Source organism: Terrapene carolina, unplaced genomic scaffold (genome assembly GCF_002925995.2).
Source record: "Terrapene carolina triunguis isolate 2854851 unplaced genomic scaffold, T_m_triunguis-2.0 Scaffold142, whole genome shotgun sequence".
Lineage (NCBI taxonomy): Eukaryota > Metazoa > Chordata > Testudines > Emydidae > Terrapene > Terrapene triunguis.
Genome location: NW_020664493.1, coordinates 1,700,924 through 1,711,773, shown reverse-complemented (window position 1 = coordinate 1,711,773; position 10,850 = coordinate 1,700,924). Strand labels below are relative to the sequence as shown.

The window sequence follows — 10,850 nt, the reverse complement described above, 5'->3', positions numbered from 1 at the left end:
AAAAAAAAAAAAAAAAAAAAAAAGCCGCGATCGCGATTTGCGGCGGCCATTCGGCGGGAGATCCTTCGCTTTGAGCGGGAGTGAGGGACCGTCCGCCGAATTGCCGCCAAATAGCTGGATGTGCCGCCCCTCTCTGGAGTGGCCGCCCCAGCTTGGCAAGCTGGTGCCTGGAGCCGGCCCTGCTGCCAGACTAATGTTTTGCTGGTCAGGCAAAATTAGCGATTTTGAAATCTCACCAGAACAGAGTGGCCGGGGTAGAGCAGTGTGACGTGCTCGGACTGTTCCATGCACTGATCGTGGCCCGGCTGCAGATTGATTACACCTTTTATAGATCGACTTGCAACCTGGATGCTTGTCAGTTGACTTGGTGTGTTAACAATACTTTGTGTGAACTTGGTCATGATGATACTTTAGTGATCCATGTTTAATGTTCACTTAAGATGAGTTTTGATTTATTTTATTCATATCTTTTTGTGCATATATTGTAATTCCATAACATTTTAAATAGTTTTTAAAGTGATTGCATGTGAATAAAGTAGGGCTGTCAATTAATCGCAGTTAACGCACGTGATTAACTAAAAAAAATTAATCTCGAATAAAAAAATTAATTGCGATTAATCGCACTGTTAAACAATAGAATACCAATTGAAATTTATTACATATTTTTGGATTTTTTCTACATTTTCAAATATATTGATTTCAAATACAACACAGAATACAAAGTGTATAGTGCTCACTTTATATTATTTTTATTACAAATATTTGCACTGTAAAAATGATAAACAAAAGAAATAGTATTTTTCAATTCACCTCATGCAAGTACTGTAGTGTAATCTCTTTATCATGAAAGTGCAACTTACAAATGTAGTTTTTTTTGTTACATAACTTTACTCAAAAACAAAGCAGCGTAAAACTTAAGAGACTACAAGTCCACTCAGTCCCACTTCTTGTCCAGCCAATTGCTAAAAGAAATAAATTTGTCTACATTTATGGGAGATAATGCTGCCCACTTCTTAATACAATGTCACTTAAAAGTGAGAGCAGGCGTTCGCTAGGCAGTGTTGTAGTTGGCGTCACAAGATATTTACAAGCCAGATGCACTAAAGATTCATATGCCTCTTCATGCTTCGGCCATTGTTCGAGAGGACATGCTTCCATGCTGATGACGCTTGTTAAAAAAATAATGCATTAATTAAATTTGTGACTGAACTCCTTGGGGGAGAATTGTATGTCTCCTGCTCTGTTTTACCCGCATTCTGCCATATATTTCGTGTTATAGCAGTCTCGGATGATGACCCAGCACATGTTCATTTTAAGAACACTTTCACTGCAAATCTGACAAAATCCAAAGAAGGTACCAATGTGAGATTTCTAAAGATAGCTACAGCACTTGACCCAAGGTTTAAGAATCTGAAGTGCCGTCCAAAATCTGAGAGGGACGAGGTGTGGAGCATGCTTTCAGAAGTCTTAAAAGAGCAACAATCTGATGCGGAAACTATAGAACCCAAACCACCAAAAAAGAAAATCAACCTTCTGTTGGTGGCATCTGACTCAGATGATGAAAATGAACATGTGTCAGTCCACACTGCTTTGGATCGTTATCAAGCAGAACTTGAATGGGGTGGTTGAATCATCAAGGGACATATGAATCTTTAGTGCATCTGGCATGTAAATATCTTGTGACGCTGGCTTCAACAGTGCCATGCAAATGCCTGTTCTCACTTTCAGGTGACATTGTAAACAAGAAGCAGGCAGCATTATCTCCTGCAAATGTAAACAAACTTGTTTGTCTGAGCGATTGGCTGAACAAGAAGTAGGACTGATTGGACTTGTAGGCTCTAAAGTTTTACATTGTTTTATTTTTGAATGCAGGTTTTTTTTAACATAATTCTACATTCGTAAATTCAACTTTCATGATTAAGAGATTGCACTATAGTACTTGTATTAGGTGAATTGAAAAATACTATTTCTTTTGTTTTTTATAGTGCAAATATTTGTAATAAAAATAAATATAAAGTGAGCACTGTACACTTTGTATTCTGTGTTGTAATTGAAATCAATATATTTGAAAATGTAGAAAACATCCAAAAAAATTTAAATAAATGGTATTCTATTGTTGTTTAACAGCGCGATTAATCACGATTAATTTTTTAAATCGCTTGACAGCACTTTTATAACGGTGTTTTTCATGTCAGTTCTCTCTCTCTTGTTTTTTCAGAATTTTTTCTTTAAAGGTCTCAATTTTGTTCTAAACAACAACATATTTTAAAACCTCACCATTTTTCACAAAATGGAATTCTTGTTTTCAGACCAGCCAGACATTAGACTGGAACTCAGAAGATGTGGGTTCGTTTCCCAGTTCTGCCACTAGTCTGCTGGGTGACCTTGGGCAAGTCACTTCACCTCTCTGTTTCCCCCATCTGTAAAATGAGGATAATGATACTGTCCTCCTTTGTAAAGCACTGTGAGATCCAGGGATGAAAAGAGAACAGCTAGGTATTATTATTTTTACTGGGCTTCCTGCAGCCACAGCAGGGTGCACATGGAGATCATAATGCAGGATTGGGGTGATAGATAGGGAAAGTTGTACTTATGTGGGGCTTGATCCTGTTAGGTGCTGAGCGTCCTGACCTCCAGTCTGACTACACTGGAAATTGATGGTGCTCAGCACATTTCCGACTGGGCCCCAACACAGAGTAACTCTATTGGAGTCATTACCTCTAGGGACACAAGCTCCCTTTTTTGGGGCCACAAGGACCTCGTGGTCCTCTCCCCCAGCTCCCAGGCGGTGGGTGAGAAGCAGCAGAGCCTCTCAAGGGCAGGCCCATGACAGCTTGTCAGCTGCACTGACAGAACTGAAAGTCAACAAAGTTCCCTCCAATTTACCTCAGTGCAGATGGAAGTGGAATTTGGCCTTTTATATTTTCTAATCTGTTAACGTCCCTGTAATCCCACAACTACACGGCATATGTGCAAATGCACAGCCCCTAGCCATAACTGATGATAAACCCATAAACACTTAGGAGGCGCTCAGACGCAATGGTGCGGGGAGCCATATAAGCACCTAGATAGGTACATGGTACCTATACAGGAAGTCTACATTAAAGTAATAGCAACTTCTACATTGTCCAGCATTATAATCTGGAATGGGTGACCTGGGTCAAACCATATTCCTCGAGTCCATTTTTAATGAGCAAGGCTCTTGCCTTGTCAGTAATTCCACGGCAGTCCTGTAATCAGCGTGGCTGTTTTAAAAGGCTGCCAGTGACAAATAAGCATATGGCAAAGCACATGCATGCGGTTTAGCTCCCATAGCGTATAAACCTGTCGACACATACAGTGCTGCAGGTTTTGTCTACACTAGCACTTTTGTTGGCAAAACTTTTGTTGTCTAGGAGTATGGAAAAAACGCACCCCCTAACTGACAAAATTTCACTGACAAACGTGCCGGTGTGCACAGTGCTATGTCGGTGGGAGAGTGTCTCCCGCCAACATAGCTACCACTGCTTGTTGGGAGAGGTGTAATTATGCTGGGGAGAGAGCTCTCTCCCACCAGCATAGAGCGGCAACTCAGGAGACCAGACAGCGGTGCAGCTGCAGCAGTATAACTGTGCTGCTGTATGGTCCGTAACGTAGACACAGCCATAACCTATGTCATGCAGCGTCAAACGTTCAGAGGATGAGCTAATTAAAAGACCGGCCACAGCCACCATAGAAAAATGGTATGTTGTAAAACAGGCATAAAAAAACCCCTGTGACATAACCATAAGTGAATCATTGAAAAGAAACATTCAGAGTGCCCAGGTGATGAGATGCAAATGATCTTTTTCCTGTCATCAAATGTTATTTACTCTAATGTGCAAACAATGAACAGAAGCTTTTAGCTGAATGGAGTGATTCACACTTTAAAGAGTTTTCCAACCTCACTGAGTAAAAGTCTGTGCATAAAGTGCAATTCAGAGCATTAGCAATTATACTTTTTAACACCTGAGGCACCTTTCATTAGGCTGGAAACCTAGGATCTTTCCCTTTATTGAATCCCCTGAAGAAGAGCGCTGTGTAGCTCGAAAGCTTGTCTCTCTCACCAACAGAAGTTGGTCCAATAAAAGATATTTCCTCACTGACCTTGTTTCATTAAAGCGAGGCGCTTGTCGCCTTAACGCACACTATCAGTCTGGTCATTTACAGCAGATTATATGCACCAGCAGATTCACCCTGAATGTGATTTAAAGCATATTCAAATGAGCCTGGCTATACCAATAAATAGAACGTATCAGCCTAGCTGGTAATTATTTCCAAGGCAGGATGGAAAATTTTTCACATTAATCACGACTATTAAGTGCTTGAAGAATAGCTGCTCAATATAGTCTCCTGTAATTAGCACCAATGTATGTGAATGAGACTCATGTATGCCAACAGTCACCCTATTACTTTACAAATAAAGCCATTAAAAATCAACTCAGAGGGAGGCAATTTTGCTTATCTGGCATGTAGTTTAGAAATTATAGTGAGGCGGCTGAAAACAATAATAATGAGGAATGTGATCTGTTGTGTTACCACTCTGAAGGTCACTCAAAGACAGCTAGTTCATGTGGTGTTACCAGTAGCGTATGTTTACGTTCTGCTTCAGACTCAACACTATCAAGGCTGTCGTGTTTTGGATGATGTTTTAATGGGTGCAAGGAAGATTTTATTTGTCTGTAGCAGTCCCATAAAACTATGAGAAGAGCTATGTGCCTTCTAGTCCTCTTTGTTATGTCATTGCACCTTCACTGGGGCCAGGATTTCACCCTTAGTTTCTAGGCGATTGCAGTAACTTGTACCGGAAGCTAGTTTTAAAAATGAACTGCGTTGTTAAGTACAAAGCCTCGATATTCTGTCTGATAAATCACAAATAAGACCTTGCACACTTTAGATGCAATCGAATAATAATGTGTGCCATCCACTGAAATACTAGCGGCTACTTTCTTCAACTCTCCAGATTTTCTTTCGATGGCATAGCTCAGGGGAACTAATGAGATCACCACGCAAAGTAGTTTGGCTGCAGGGATCACATTCCTTGCCCAGACAAAAATCACACAGGCGAATTTACAGGGCAATGTTCCAACACGTACCATGTCATGCAATGTTGCCACAGGCTTCAGAATTGGTACAACTTTGGCATAGTATCACTATGGCAGATCTCCAGGGCTGGCCTCTGAGTGTGTTCTGGATAGATAGAGAAAAAGGAAAGGGGGGAGATAGGAAACAGGCCCAAAGGAAGCAGGCAACAGCTGTATTAAGTGAACAGGAAACATTTAGGTAACCAGGCTAATTAAGACAGCTTCACAACACACTTTTGAGGCAGGTGAGGAATAGGAGCCCCAAACAGGAAAGGCTTATGCTGATGAGATGGACAGAATACTTTTTTACAGGTGGGTCATGGGCCTGCTGTGGAAAAAGCTGTTCCTCCCCCCAAATGTACTATTTTAGGCACTAATTGAAGATTCATTCAGGCATGTAAAACGAAATTAAAAAAAAAATGTTTGATGTAGCAGTTTAAGATTTTAAAATGTTGTAGGCCTATCTGAAAGATTAGTGGTGAGCTGAAACTAGAGGAAATGAAGACAGAAAACAAGCTTTTATTTCAAATGACTGGCTTGAAAAAAAATCTCGTTCAGTTCTGGAAACTGTGCTTAATAGTATTTCTTCATTATTGCCATGGGAACAACCAATAGTAGATAAAGAATGTTAATAGATACACAGAATGATAAAGCGTGTTAATCCCTTGGACATATTCTAATTTAGGTAATTACTTTCTGCCCATCTGAATTCCTCGTACAGTTCTAATTGGATACAGTGTATTTCCCTAAAGTGTGGTGGTGTGGTGTTGTGTTTTATTGTGCGCCTGGTAGCTACATGCTGGGTTCCTCTTCAGGGTAGCTGCATTTCAGAGGTTGATGAAGTGACTGTGTAATGCCGACAGACCCTGGTTGTCAGCAGGCAGGATTGAACCTGGGACCTCAGTGCATGAGCCTTTACTGCATGAGCTAAAAGCCAACTGGCTGCTAGCTAAGGCTGTAGAGTAAACTCATTAATCTCTCTCTAAGTGGTCTCCGTGCCACTAGATGGGACAGAACACCACACCCAGGAGGTGTGTGGGTTACACTTGCACTTAAGTCTCTTTTGTTTGGGTACACATCGCTGGTTCCAGGGGTGTTCAGCATGTATGGGATGGAGGGGCTCAGACCAGTAGAAATCTCAAAACAGAAGAGAATGTCTAAGGCCTGGTCTACACTGGGGGGGAGGTGGGCTTGATCTAAGTTACGCAACTTCAGCTACGTGAATTTCTCCTGTGAAGGAACTCTCTGCTGGTGGACAGCTGAGAAAGGCAGGTTTGCTGCCTCCTATGTCAGCCAGTCCCACACCCAGCATAAAATAAAGGAGGGGGCATATGAGGAGCTTTTGGGGGATGGGGGATGGTCAGGACAAGGGGGGGCGTGAACAGGATGGCAGAAGAGAAACTTGCAAATAACTGGCTCTCTGTGGCCATGCAGCATGGCCATAGTGAAGCTGGGCTATAGTATGGTGTGTCTTAATACCAGCATGTGGTAGCTGTTGAATTTGACAGGGTGAGCTCTGTGGTGTCATTCTAACTATTTGAAGAATGACTCACACTCTACCTCCGAGGGCTGGCCGCTTCCCACAGTTCCGGTCCTGAACGCCCCAGTGGGGCATGCCTTTGTAGCTGCAGTATCTGATGGGGGCAGAAGGGCAACATTCCTTCTCCACAGAACAGAGTGTTGCTTCTTAAGGCTCCAGTGCCTTTGAAAGTGGACAGAAAGCACATTGTGACAGAGGGCCCTTTGAACAGAGCCAGATACAGCCCTGACTGACTGAGCATCCCAGTGCTGCACGCTCCCCATTTTCCACTCTGACTGAAAGATCAGTTGTAGATTCCTTCCTGCTGAATGTGACCTGAAAGGCCAAGGTCATAAGCCAGAGCTTTGCATGAGGGCAGACCTTATGGCTTTACATCTGTGTGTGAGAGGCTCCAAGCATCGGTCTAGAAAAGCTTAGTTTCATGACATCAACCAAAGCTAGTGCAAGCTCAAAGGCTGTGCAAACCAGGCCATCACACGTAGCACCCCCTGGACTCCTCACTTATTATGTCATCCATGAACAAGAAGAATACAGCGAGACTAGGGAAGCTGAAGTGCTGAGCTGAAAGGACCCAGCACCACAGTATAAGTAAGTATCAACTGGAGAGAGCAGGCTGCTAACAACTTTAGGGGACTGATGGCCACAACTCTCTGCCTTTGGAGCTTAGAGCAGGCGAGCTGGTGTGGTGCTGCAAACAGGCAGAGGCTGCTTCTGGCAGTTCATGGCTTCAGGGGCAGGCAGGAATCATAGAGTAGGGCAGCCTAGACATGCCTCATACGCGCTTTGAAAATTGGTAGGGCTCTTGCAACAGGATGGGAAACTGCGACACTTACAGGGCATATTGAGCTGCTCGGCAAATGTACAGGGGGGCCACTTACAGACTGCTTTCTAGTTCTTGAGTTATGGTGGGCTCTAACAAACAGTATTTTCAATAGTAAATAAAGGTAACCTTGTTGGAACCAGTAATATCTCTAGACCCACCATGAACTTATTAAGTGCACTCATTGTACTGTATCTAAAATAAAATCATTAGCAGATTAAATTAAAATATTTAAAACATCCAGAACAGAGTCAACTGTGTAGGCTCAGCCTGAGACTCAACCCAGCCTGGGCCAAGAGGGTCAAAAACCAGGTTGTCCAGGTCAAAACAGGATTGTCTGTGCAAAACCAGCTTGGTGGCATTTCTAACTCTGTGTGTCATGTTTTGTATTTGATAACAAAACATTCTATATGGGGCACAGGGAGGAGAGGAATCTTGTTGGTTAAAGCCAGCGAATACATGAAATTCCTCTTGTTGAAAAAGCCTGTTTGTTTGTTTGGCAGAGTCTATCTAATGTCCTTGCTCAGGATAGGACATAAGATTGATTTGGGGGGGGGGCGGGGGGAGAAATACATTCTGCTTAAAACTGGAGTTGGCACAACAAGACAGAGATGGTGTATTCTTAGATTATGCTTCTCACAGGAAAAGACACTGCGGGGATGTACGATTTATTTAAACTGTAGAGGCAAGCAGGTAGGAGGGGAGCTGTGGCAAAGTGTATTCAGGTGCTCTACAGTAAAAGCAGAGAGAGGCGCTTTCAGGATAACAGCATTTCCCTTATGCTAATAGAGTGCCTTTGTCAGTGTTAGTGTAGCTCTTTGTGTGACGCTTTACCATTGTCATGTGACAGGAACATTTCGGGTTCTTTTTTTTTGTTTTTTGCAGCAGACAGCCTCAGGCATCCAAGCCTACACTCTTCCTTTCAGGCTCAGTTACTGCCCTGTTAAGAGTTTGAACTAAGGGAGCTTTTAAGCAAGAAGCAAGGTCAGCCTCAGTGAGGTCTGACAAGCTTTCATCCACCCCACTACCTTTGGGCTACTGTTTGTGCCTTTTAATTCCCTGCCCCACCCTGCACCTGAAAATGAATATACAACATAACTCTTTGGTGAGAGAAGGGTAAGAGAGATCCTCTGAGCACCACAATACAGTCAATTCCTAGTGGGTACTCAACAGCAGCTCACCAGCTCTGGCATACTCCTACCCTCCTTTCTCTCATGACATGGCTACTACTACTGAGCAAGGAAAGCATTGCAAGGACCCTGACTGCATGGAATGGTTTAGTCCAATACTTGCCCTGCAATGGTTTAGCACTTCCACACAGCTACTCTGTCTTGACAACCATCTTGATGTGCCCAGGCACTGCACACTTTACAATTGTACCAGTGCATTCTGGGACTGAGGAACAATCTACACCAATATCTCCAGCACGGTTGCTGGGAGAAGGGGAATTTCCAAATGTAACTATGCTGTGATACAGCGTTCTGAGAATCACCCAAATCAGTGAAGATGAAATGCGTCTGGCTTCCTAAACCCACTGAGAAGAAATTATTGTAACTTTAGCTAGATTTTCAGTTTGCTCCAGGTTTTGCAAAGGACTGTTACAGTCAACACTTCTAAAATATCTAGGGTGGCTGTTGGGTGGTGATCTAAGACATTGATACTAGTGTTACAAAGCTCAAAGCATTCCAAACAGTGATTTCTTGTGATGCATTTTTACCTAGTGTAGACATGGTTTGCGGCTGGTGGACCAAAAATTAAGAGTCCCAAATCTGTCCTTACCTTGGGCCTCCTACTTTTAATCACATTGTCATGATGCATACAAGCACAGAGCATCTTACCAGGAAGCATTTATTAAAGAGAACAAATACAAACTACAAACACAAACAGGCTTCCACTCAGGTTGAGTTCCAGCCTTGTCTCCTTTGTTCACCGGAAACCACAGCCTGCCTGAAATTCTATAGCGCACCCAGCGATATCTAGTTGCTGATTGATACACTACAGTAAATACAACATTACACTCATAGGACTTTTAAATGACACTGTACTGACTTATTTATTTTAAGAGGAAGATTGTTTTAGAAAAAGAAGCTCAATAAATATGTACATTGTATAAATTCAGATTTCACTTAATTTTGTTTCTAGATAAGAAGGGTAATTAGGGGTTTGTTAGAAATGCAGGAAGGTGGGGTTTAAGGCTTGTCTACAGAGGGAAATTGACCGGCACAGCTAGGCCGCAATAGCTTAATCTGTTATAGGTATACTGGTCAATTTCCCCATGTAAAGAAGCCCTAGGGCCTAAGATTTAGCAGAAAAGGTCAGTTATTCGGGGGCAGATGATCTTTGCTAGTTTTATAATTCCTATGGGGGGAAATCCATTGTCATAACTGCAAAAAATTAGGGCTTGTCTACACGACAGGTTAGTGCGTGGCAAGCTTTGGTTTAAATTTACAGCACTCCGGTGTGCCATGTACTGACTGTCTGTGTGAACCTTGCTGCTGCAGCCAGAAACGTTTAGTGCACAGCACCAGTGCCCACACGGACAGTTAGCGCGCAGCCTACTAGAGTGCTATAGATTTACACCTGAGCTTGCTGCACACTAACTCACCATTACAGACATGCCATTCAATTGTGTGAATAGTGAGTAATTGCTTTGAGCTGTGTAAAGTTAAGATCTTTTTCATAACCCCCCCCCAACAAACTACTCAAGGAATGAATGTCCTTCCCCTAGTGACTTACCAGAGTGGGCACTTTGCTGCTTCTGCACAATCACGTGGCTATCTGGAAGGTCTTCCCAGAATGTTTTGGAAGTACTTTGGTCAGGGAATGGACGGACTGAGAGGATTTTGCAGCGATTCCCACAGGAGCTCAGTGAGAGGTTTTCCTGGTACAAAGTAAAGTGGTACATTGTGCCCAAAACAGTCTTACCTGACAAAGAACAGGAAACAGCGGTGCTGGCAAATTTTTAAGGGGAGGGGGATTTGCTGAAAGACATTGAACCAAACTGTAACCCCGCCATCTCCAGTACCCCTAATAGGAAATGGGCTTGTATGTTAAAATGGTGGAAAGAGCATTGGGTTTTAGTTTCACTCTTCCTTGGATTTTCCTTTCTCACTCCATAAGCTCCCAAATTCTTGTCTGCAAGAGGGATTTTGGCTCAGGTAGGACTGGTTTAACCAATACCATGAATGCCTGTCACTTCACATGCATATTTGACACCTCACGTCAAACTGAGTAAGGTATTTGGGCCCAATTCTGCAAGATACTGACCACTCTCAATTCCCATGGATGCAATCAGGTTGTGGCAGGTCCAGCTGTGAAACAAAGTGCTATTTGTAGACTGCCACCAGGTGATGGTACAAGGACGTCTAAGGCTAGGTCTACACTACGG

At 42.9% G+C, this 10,850-nt stretch overlaps 1 long non-coding RNA gene across 1 annotated transcript in view; it reads right to left on the bottom strand.

The window, feature by feature from the left end:
- The window catches only part of LOC113406871, a 28,391-nt gene extending 18,118 nt beyond the window's left edge, over window positions 1-10,273 (bottom strand). The window contains exon 1 of the long non-coding RNA XR_003369893.2: window positions 10,199-10,273. This is a non-coding gene — a long non-coding RNA (uncharacterized LOC113406871). The remainder of the gene's footprint in view (window positions 1-10,198) is intronic.
- Between the last annotated feature and the right edge of the window lie 577 nt (window positions 10,274-10,850).